Source organism: Sturnus vulgaris, chromosome 7 (assembly GCF_052056855.1).
Source record: "Sturnus vulgaris isolate bStuVul1 chromosome 7, bStuVul1.hap1, whole genome shotgun sequence".
NCBI classification, from domain to species: Eukaryota; Metazoa; Chordata; class Aves; order Passeriformes; family Sturnidae; genus Sturnus; species Sturnus vulgaris.
In genome coordinates, this window is record NC_142249.1 from 40802480 (window position 1) to 40812653 (window position 10174).

Consider the following 10174-nt stretch of genomic DNA (forward strand, 5'->3'; position numbering starts at 1 on the left):
TGCTGTCTGAGGGAGAGCTCAGCAGGTTCTCCACTCAAACCAGGCCTGTCCCTTTCCTCCTCCAGCTGTTGCTGTCAAAACAGCAGGAAAACAAATTCCTGCTCTCCTTTCAATTCCCTTCACCATCAGGATTTGAGGAATTTCAAATAACTGCATTTAAAACTCAAGGTGAGTCTGCAGAGCCTGGTTTGGTTATTGAAATAATTCAATAAAATAAATCGGGTTTGCAGCTCAGCTGTTGCCACCCAGAGGGGCAGAGTGAGGATGGAGCTGGAATTTCTGCACCTGGAATGGGGCAGGAATTTCCTCCTTTGCTGCAGCCTGAGCCCCTTCCCATTTCCCTCAGGAATTCTCCAGCCCCTTCCCATTTCCCTCAGGAATTCTCCAGCCCCTTTCCCATTTCCCTCAGGAATTCTCCAGTCCTTTCCCATTTCCCTCAGGAATTCTCCAGCCCCTTTCCCATTTCCCTCAGGAATTCTCCAGCCCTTTCCCATTTCCCTCAGGAATTCTCCAACCCTTTCCCAGCTCTGTTCCCTCCCTGGCCATGCTCCATCCCCTCCATGTCCTTCTTGTCCCAGAGCTGTCCCCAGCCCTGGAGGATCCCATCAGGGGTCGGATCCTGCTCTGTGTTGATGGACAAACCCATCCCTGACCCAGGCTTCCACCTTTTCCAGGAGCAGGATCAGATTTTCCCGGGAACTTTCCGATTTCTCTCAGCACCGCTGGCTGGAGGGGCAGGGCAGGATCCGATTCCGTGTTCAGGGTTGTCACAGCTGTGCTCGGGTGGCCTCGTCCCTTCTCCTTCTTTTTTCCTCCTGTGTGGATTGAAACCTGACCTTCCCCATCATTCCCAGCAGCTTCATCCCCCCTGGATGGCTCCCAAAAATCCTCACCCCGTGGAGCTGATTCGCAATTTCTTTATCCCAGCCTGTGAGTCCCGGAGCACACCCAGCAACCCCAGGGGATTCTTTTTTTTTTTTTTTTGAGAGTTTATTTTTAGCTTTCCCAGATTTGGATTAAATTTCCCTCCGTGGAGCAATTTCAGGCCGTTGGTTCACGTCTGTCGCCGGCGCCGGTGACCCACAAAAGGCGGGTGATGACATTCCCAGGATGAATTATTCAGCTGCTCTCACACTCGGGACATCCAGGAGAGGCTCTGGAAATCCAGCCCGAGCCTCTGATCCCGTCCTTCCTCCCCTTGTGGCCCTCGGCCTCGGCTGCCTTTGGGGAAGGGGCTGCTGGAGGGGGAGGGAAAGCGTGAGAAGGGACAGAGAGGTGAAATGGGGATGAAAGGAATAAAGGAAAAAAGCATGGAATGGTTTGGGTTGGAAAAACCCTCCGAGATCAGAGTCCAACATTCCCAGCACTGCCCCTGTCCCCAGTGTCACATCCCCAGGGCTGTGAAATCCCTGCAGGAATGGGGACAACACCTGAGCCCCTTTTCCATGAAGGAATTGTCCCAAAATCCACCCTGCCCTCCCCTGGGCCAGCCTGAGGCCGTTCCCTCTCCTCCTGTCCCTGTTCCCTGGGATAAGATCCCAAATCCCCCCGGCTGTCCCCTCCTGTCAGGGAATTCCAGAGAGGGAAAAGATCCCTCGGGATCCTCCTTTGCTGCAGCCTGAGCCCCTTCCCATTTCCCTCAGGAATTCTCCAGCCCCTTTCCCATTTCCCTCAGGAATTCTCCAGTCCTTTCCCATTTCCCTCAGGAATTCTCCAGTCCTTTCCCATTTCCCTCAGGAATTCTCCAGCCCCTTTCCCATTTCCCTCAGGAATTCTCCAGCCCCTTTCCCATTTCCCTCAGGAATTCTCCAGCCCCTTTCCCATTTCCCTCAGGAATTCTCCAGCCCCTTCCCAGCTCTGTTGCTGCACCCGGAGTTTCTGCTCACTCCTTGGATTTTACTGGTTTTTGAAAGAAGGATTTTTGGAAAGGAATAAAAGAAGAACAAGGGGAAAAGAGAAAACAGCAGCGCCATTGATAACTGCAGGGTTGCATAAATCCTAAAAATTAAATTCCATAAAATCTGCTGCCATAAATCCATGGAATGGGACCAAACTTGACTCCTCGTTGTCAGTCACTGATGGACCCTGTGGAAAGAACCGAGTGGGAGAGCAAAACAAAGGATTTCCCAGGAAGATATTCCTCTTACACTGTTATTTGAAATGCACAATTCCTTTAGGCTTTGTAGGATTCCTAAAACCCACCTGGGGTATTTTTTTACCTTTTGGATACAGAACCTGTGGCCTGTTTTAATTCCCTTTTTTTTGGGGGTTAATTTCTGACAACAAAGAAGTTGTCCTGGAAAGCTGCAGTGTAAGCAGAGGGTGCTCTTTCAGTTAATTTATTCATCAGCACAACTCTGCAAACGAGCTGAGAATTCCGTGTTCCTTCAGCTTTTCCAAGGGCTGGCCCCTGTTCCCACTTTCAGCCCTGAAATGTTGTGGGGGTTTATTTAGAGACACTCACTGAGTCATTTTTCAGTCAATAAAGGAAATGCCAGCGCAAAATCCTGAATAAAATCAGGGAATTGGGAAAGGCAGTGCTGGGGGACAGCTGGAAATCTCATCCTGCTCCAACAGGTGGGTACAGGTGCACAGCAGCAGGAAAACCTTTGGCTTTTGGGAGAAAATAAATGGGATTGATGTTGTTGGTGCAAGAATCCAAGGGCTGGAGCCAGGCTGGGAGAGCTGGGAATGTTTCCCTGGAGAAGGGAAGGATCCAGGGAGAGCTGGGAATGTTCCCCTGGAGAAGGGAAGGATCCAGGGAGAGCTTCCAGCACATTCCAGGGCCTGAAGGGGCTCCAGGAGAGCTGGAGAGGGACTGGGGACAAGGGATGGAGGGACAGCACACAGGGAATGGCTCCCAGTGCCAGAGGGCAGGGATGGATGGGATATTGGGAATTGGGAATTCCCAGATTTGCTGTGGCTGCCCCTGGATCGCTGGAATGTCCCAGGCCAGGCTGGACAGGGCTTGGATCCGCTGTTTTTCCAAAAAGGAAAATGAGGATTTTGGGGAGGTTTGACGTTCCTGATGTTCTGTGGCAGCCCCTGAGCCCTGCTCAGCGTGCCTGGGATTATATTCCAAGGGGCAGGAATTCCCTCTGCACATTCCCTGCCTGCCCAGCTCACCCAGAACTCCCTCTGGGGGTTTATTTTCCTGCCAAATATTGGAGCTGGGATCTGGGAGATGTGGGAGGCTGGAGATGGATTTAACAAGAATTGTATTAAAAAAGGAATTCCATGGCTGTGTTTGCCTTTGTTACAGAGATGTTTGATTGTTCAGCTTCAGACTGAAACTGAGCAGGGATGGATATTGGGATATTGGGAATTGGATATTGGATATTGGATATTGGGATATTGGGAATTGGGATATTGGATATTGGATATTGAGAATTGGATATTGGATATTGGGATATTGGGAATTGGGATATTGGATATTGGGGTATTGGGGTATTGGGATATTGGATATTGGGATATTGGGAATTGGGAATTGGGAATTGGATATTGGATATTGGGATATTGGGAATTGAGATATTGGGATATTGGATATTGGGAACTGGGATATTGGATATTGGGATATTGGATATTGGGAAGGAATTCCTGGCTGGGTGGTGGGGAGGGGTGAGATGGAATTCCAGAGGAGCTCTGGATCCCTGGAAGTGTCCAAGGCCAGGCTGGAGCACCCTGGGAAGGTGTTGGGGGCAGACGTGGATGAGCTTTAAGGTCCCTTCCCGCCCAAAAATCCAGGATTCTGGGAAGACTCAAGGAACTAGTGAAGAAAAAGCAGCTGAAAACCCCATTAAAATCCTTCTTTCTTATCTCTCTAATGCCAGCTCGCCCTGAGCTCCATTGTGAGGCTGAAATTACTGAAAACCTTTTTTTCCTCGCCAGTTAAAACACAATTTTCTGAGTCTTTTGTGCTTTTGGTCTAAAATAAATAGAAACTTCTCTTGTTCTGGCCTTTCATCTGCATAAATTACCATAATTAACGTGCGAAGTGATTCATCCGGGCCACAGGCATTTCATAAATCGGGCTCCTGATGTTTTACAGGAATGTGGAATTATTTGTAGGGAATAAAGGATGCCCTGGGAGCTGCTCTTCAGATGGGAATATCTCCCTGGGAATTAATGGAACAACAGGAGCTGCTGTTCCTGGGGGTGTGATGGGCTTGGAAAAGCCTGGATGGGAGAGAAGAAATCAAGAAATCTTCTCCAGGGTTTCTCGGGAAATAACAAAGGGAAATGTTTGGGTTTGTTTCTCTTTGGTCCTCACTGCTGCCCCACAAAATTCCCTTTTCCTGCCGGGTGCATCCAGAGGTTCAGGGTTTCCCTTTTCCCAGCTTCCTGCACTTGGACACGGGCACAGGATGGATCTGCTCCCTGGGAATGCAGGGATGCAGAGCAGGGGCTGCCAGAGGTGATTCCAGAATTAGGAGGTGCCACCAGGGCAGGAAATCCTCGGCTCCCACAGCACCACACGGGATAAAAGGATCACAAACCCTAAAACATTTCCCTGGTTTGCAGTGCCTTGGGATTCCCAAAGATCATTGCAGCACAACATCATAAAATCATGGAATGGTTTGGGTGGGAAGGGAATTTAGAGATTTCCTGATTTCCCCTGCCATGGGCAGGGACAGCTCCCACCATCCCAGGCTGTTCCAAACCCCAATGTCCAGCCTGGCCTGGGACACTCCCAGGGATCCAGGGGCAGCCACAGCTGCTCTGGGAATTCCATCCCAGCCAGGAATTCCCAATTCCCAATTTCCCACCTAACCCTGCTTTACCACAGCCTCAACAAAGCCCAGCTCCTCTGAGCTCGGCTTCACAAAGCCCAGCTCATCCTTTGCAGCTCAGCTCAGCCCCAGCCCTGCTGGTGCCCAAAACCTCGGGAGATTCATCAGGAAAAGCCTCGTCAGGCACAGTTGGAGCTCTCTGGATGCCTCATTTCCATCAGGAATTATCCCTGCAGCTAATTGGAGGGATCATAATTCCAGGGCTTGATTGTTCTCCGCGGGAATGAGCAGCCCTGAGGATCCATCACCGTGATGAATCCCAGCCTTCATCGAGGCTCCACGGGACATGATCCCTCACCAGCTGCTCCTGAAAAATCATCCCAGGAAAATATCCCAAATATCCCTTCCTGCAGGATTGGTGTTCAGGGGATTGAATGCAATGAGAGTCCTGGCATTCCAAAAAAAAAAAAAAAAAATCAGGATATTGGGATTGTCAGCCTGGAGAAGAGAAAGTTCAGGGGGATGGAATTGTGACCTTCCAGGACCTGGGGGGGAGCCTGCAGGGAAGACAAAAAGCCTGCCCGGGATTTTTGTAGGAAAAGTTGGGAATTCTCTAGAGTTGGGAATTTTCTGGAGCAGATGCTGCTGCTGGTGCTCTTTTCCCACCTGATGGCTCAGGCTCCTGCTGGGGTTCAATTGTCCCAGAAACCAACATTTGTATGGATTTTCTCATGGAAATTAATAATCTTTAAGTGGGAATGGATCATAAAGTTTCCCCATGGATTTGTTTTCCAACAGATCCAGCGTGAGTTGGTGCAGTTAATAAGGCATAAAGGTGATTACATCCCATAAAACCCTAAAATTATGGAATTGTCGAGGTTGGAAAAGCCCCCCAAGGTCATGGAGTCCAACCTGAGATGGATCCCAGAGCACTGAGAGCCACATCCAGGAATTCCCAAATTTCCTGGGATCTCTCCACCCCTCCCAGGCTCTGGCTGCTCGAGGACTGTGTGTGCAGGGCTTTGGGGCTGGATGGGAAATTTGGGAATTCTGGGAATCTCCAGCCATGGGAGCTGAGCATGGATCACATCCCCAGCCTTGGGGACATCCAGAGCTGGGAGCACCAGAGGGGACATTCCCAAATCTCAAGGATTTCATTTTCCCAAATCCCAATGATTCCAGATTCCCAAATCTCAAGGATTTCCTTTTCCCAGATCTCAAGGGTTCCAGATTCCCAAATGTCAGTGATTCCAGATTTCCAGATCTTAAGGATTTCAGATTCCAAAAATTTCAAGGATTTCAGATTCCCAAATTTCAAGGATTCCAGATTCCCAAATCTGGACTTGTGCTAGATGGGAATGGAGAAATTCCCAGAGAATCCCAGAGAATTTGGGGGCAGGGTGAGTGTTCTGTCGGGATTGTTGTGTCTGATTTCATGGGGAAAGAGGAATTTGCACCTTGGAGAACATTGGGATTCAATCTCCAAGGAATGTTCATTTCCCTGGACTGCAGCTGTGGGAGAAGGAGCTTGGAGAAGGTTCCCAGGTTCCTCCACATCCTGATGTTCAGGAAAACGGCTCCGTTGACATCCCTGCAGAGTTATGGGATTCTCTAGAGCATAAATGGGTGTTTGGGCAGCCCAGCACCTGCATTTCCCTGGATTTGTGATCCTTGGAGCAGCTCCAAGGACTCTGGTGGGAAAGGATTGGGATGTTGGCTCCTGGCAGAACTCATCCCACCACACTCCTGACTTTTCCTGGGCAGATTTCATCCCCTCTTCCCTCACCCATATTTCCCACCTTCTCCTGAGCCCTCTGAGTGTGGAAAAGGTGGATGGGGAGCATCCCATCCTCGATATTCCAAGGAACGGGCTCCGTGCTCCCACTGCTCCAAAACCTGTCGGGGATTGAGGCAGAGCTGCCAAAGGAGCAGGGGAAAATGCCGGGATAATCCTGGCGCTGATGAATATCCAGGGATATCCCTCCCAAAGTGGTTTAGCCACAAATTAGGAGCCTCTGCTACCAAGTGCGAGCACTCCCAGCCAAATCTGGGCTTTATTGGAAGATTATCCGAAGACTCAGAGGGATTCTCCCCGGCCTGTGGTTAACAGTTCACGGCTGGAGCAGCACAGTCACCCAGAGAGCGGGGCTGGGGCTGCAGCATCCCCTTCTGGACCATCATTCCTTCGGGATAGCCCCAATAAATCCCAGATTTCGGCAATTCCAAACAACTCCCGGGACACTGGGAACATTTGGGATGGGTTTCCTCGTGGTTTTTTTCCCCGTGAGCAGCTCAGGCTGCAGAACATCTGTGTTTGCTCCGTGCCCGCTGCTCCCTCAGCTCCGCCCGTGTCCCGGGGTGAATTTTGGGTGTCTCTGGGCGCCCCTGGTTTGTTCTGCTGGTGCTGAATGCTGAGTTCTGCAGTTTAAAACTGGTTCCAGGAGTGGAGGGGGAGAGCAAAGAGCAGAGTTGGTTATCAGAGACTGCCCTGGCTCCCCACGAATTTTAATGTCTGCAGTGCACAGCAAGAGAAAGCTCTGCTTTGCTTTGGATTTCTGGCTAGCTGAGGCAGAAAATCACTCTGGACTGTGGTTTGTGGGTTTTTTTGGGTTTTTTATTTTTTCCCCATTTTTCTTAGGATTATTCAAACCTTCTCTAGGCTAAAAACCCAAAGAGACACCAGGAGCTCACACCTGTAACCCCCCAGAGCCTGTGGCATTTTCAGAAAAACAAATAACAAACTAAGCAAACCAGACTACAACCCACCAAAAAAACTCTTCTGAATTTATCATCTCTTCAAAGCAGCAAAAAGTTTTGTTGCTTCATGTTGCTCATTTTTGCACTAAAAAGCGTTTTGCCTATTAAATAAACACGGTTTTTTTTCCCCCCCACTTCTCTCTGAAAAAATATTTCCCCAAACCATGGAGGAAAGGACTGCTCGAATCTGTTTCCTAAAAAAAAAAAACCCATTCAAAAATTTTCTCCCAAATTTTCCCTAAACCAGGAGAATTTGTCACCCTCAGCTGGCACAAAGGAGCATTTGGAGCCATTTCCCAAGTTTTTCCCGAATTTAGGAGTGGGGAATTAATGGAAATCCTGGCAGGTTGGAGGATTTGAGCATCTCAGGGAGAACAAGCCCTGAGCCCTGGGATCTGCACATTCCTCAGTGGAATCTGGGATTGGGGGGGACGAGCCCACAGCTGCTCCCCCTCCAGCTGCTCCATCCCCAGGGAATTTTAAAGGGATCGAAAATATTGGATTTATGGGAGAGCCTCGATGCTGCTTTCGATTCCAGGGACAAGGAAGGACAAACCCAGCAGGGGAGTGACCTCTGCTGATCCCTGGCTCTTCCAAACCGAGTCTGAACCCTTCACTGATGGGAAATTCTTGGAATTACATCCCCAAAGTGCAGTGTGGCTGGAGGGCACACGGCTGAACTCCAAGGATTTTGGTTATGGGGTGTGGATTCCCTAAACAAGTTTTTGAGGAATGTTTGTGGGCACTTCCAGGTTCTCCCATTGGACAATTCCAGTTTTAGGCTCCAATATTCCCAGATGGTTTACACAGGGCTCCAAGGTGGGAATTGATCATTCTGGGATGGAATTTTGTTTCCAGACACGGTGCTGGGAATGGCTGTTTGTCCATCCCTGCTGAGGAGCCATGGAATTGTTTAGGCTGGAAAAGACCTTGGAGATCCTCGAGTCCAACCCAGCACTGCCATTGTCACCGCTGCCCCTTGTCCCCAAGTGCCACATCCACAGGTTTGGAACAATTCCAGGGATGGGGACTCCACCCCTGCCCTGGGCAGCTGTGACAGGGCTGGACAACCTTTTCCATGAAGGAATTGTCCCAAAATCCACCCTGCCCTCCCCTGGCCCAGCCTGAGGCCGTTCCCTCTCCTCCTGTCCCTGTTCCCTGGGATAAGATCCCAAATCTCCCCTGGCTGTCCCTTCCTATTGGGAATCATGGAATGAGAAGGCCCCTCCTGATCCCCCTTTTTTTCTGGGATAAGCTCCCGAGTTCCCTCAGGAAAGATCAAATCCAGCAGAGCCCCCTGTGGGGCCACATCCCAGGCATGGAGCAGGCTGTGCTCCCATTCCCATTCCCATTCCCATTCCCATTCCCATTCCCATTCCCATTCCCAACCTGTCCTTGAAGAGAATTCCCTGGAATTCCCTGGAATTCCCTGGAATTCCCATTCCTGTTCCCATTCCCATTCCCATTCCCATTCCCAATCTGTCCTTGGAGAGAGTTCCCTGGAATTCCCTGGAATTCCCATTCCTGTTCCCATTCCCATTCCCATTCCCATTCCCATTCCCATTCCCATTCCCATTCCCATTCCCAACCTATCCTTGGAGAAAATTCCCTGGAATTCCCATTCCCATTCCTATTCCTATTCCCATTCCCATTCCCATTCCCATTCCTATTCCCATTCCCATTCCCATTCCCATTCCCGTTCCCGTTCCCGTTCCCATTCCCATTCCCATTCCCATTCCCATTCCCGTTCCCAACCTATCCTTGGGAGAGAATTCCCTGCAATTCCCACCGTGTCATCCCCCAGGATCTGTTCCCCAATCGAGGTGTCCCTGTGTCCCTCTGTGTCCCTTCGTGGATCCTTGTCCCCCTCGGGGCCGTTTTTCCGTGATCCCGCCCATCCCGCCCGCGTGTCCTGAGCTGACAGAACAAACCCTGCCCAGATGTGCCGAGATTTCGGCTCCTGCCAGATGTTGCCGCAGCTCCCTCCCCTGGGATGAGCCCGGGATCGAGGTCAGGGAGCTGCTCCCGCCGGGAGAGGGGGCTCGGGGCTCTCTGCATCCAAACCCCGGGCAATTAGCGCCGGGCTGTTAATGAGCAGGGAATGAGGTGGTGATGGATGGATCCCAGAAATTTGGGATTTTTGAGCTTTCTGTGCTGTCTGACCCCCAGGAGAACACTGCTTCTGACCTGAGGCCTTGGAGAAACTTCCAGATTGGAGTGATGGAGTTAAAATCACAGATGTGTAATTAAATAGAAGTGTGTGATTGCACATGGTGAAGGGTTTGGAATTTGGGGTTTTTATAATACAGTAATGGGTATGGGATAAGATGGAGGATTTGGGTGTTGTTTCTTCCTGTGTTCTTCTTCCTTTTTCTCCACGGTTTCAGGGAGCAGTTTTTGGTTGGACAAGTCAGTGCTGCACTGAGGGTGACAGGAATTTGGTTATTGGGTTAAAAGTATAAATAATATATATCTCTATATGTATTCATACTATGCATAATATATATAATATGTAATATATAACATATAATATATATTATATTATTTTATATATAATATATATAATATATTATATAATATATTATATATGTAGTATATGTAATATATAATATATAGAAATATATAATATATTATATATAATATATATAATATTTTTATATTATTTATATTATGTATTTATATCTATT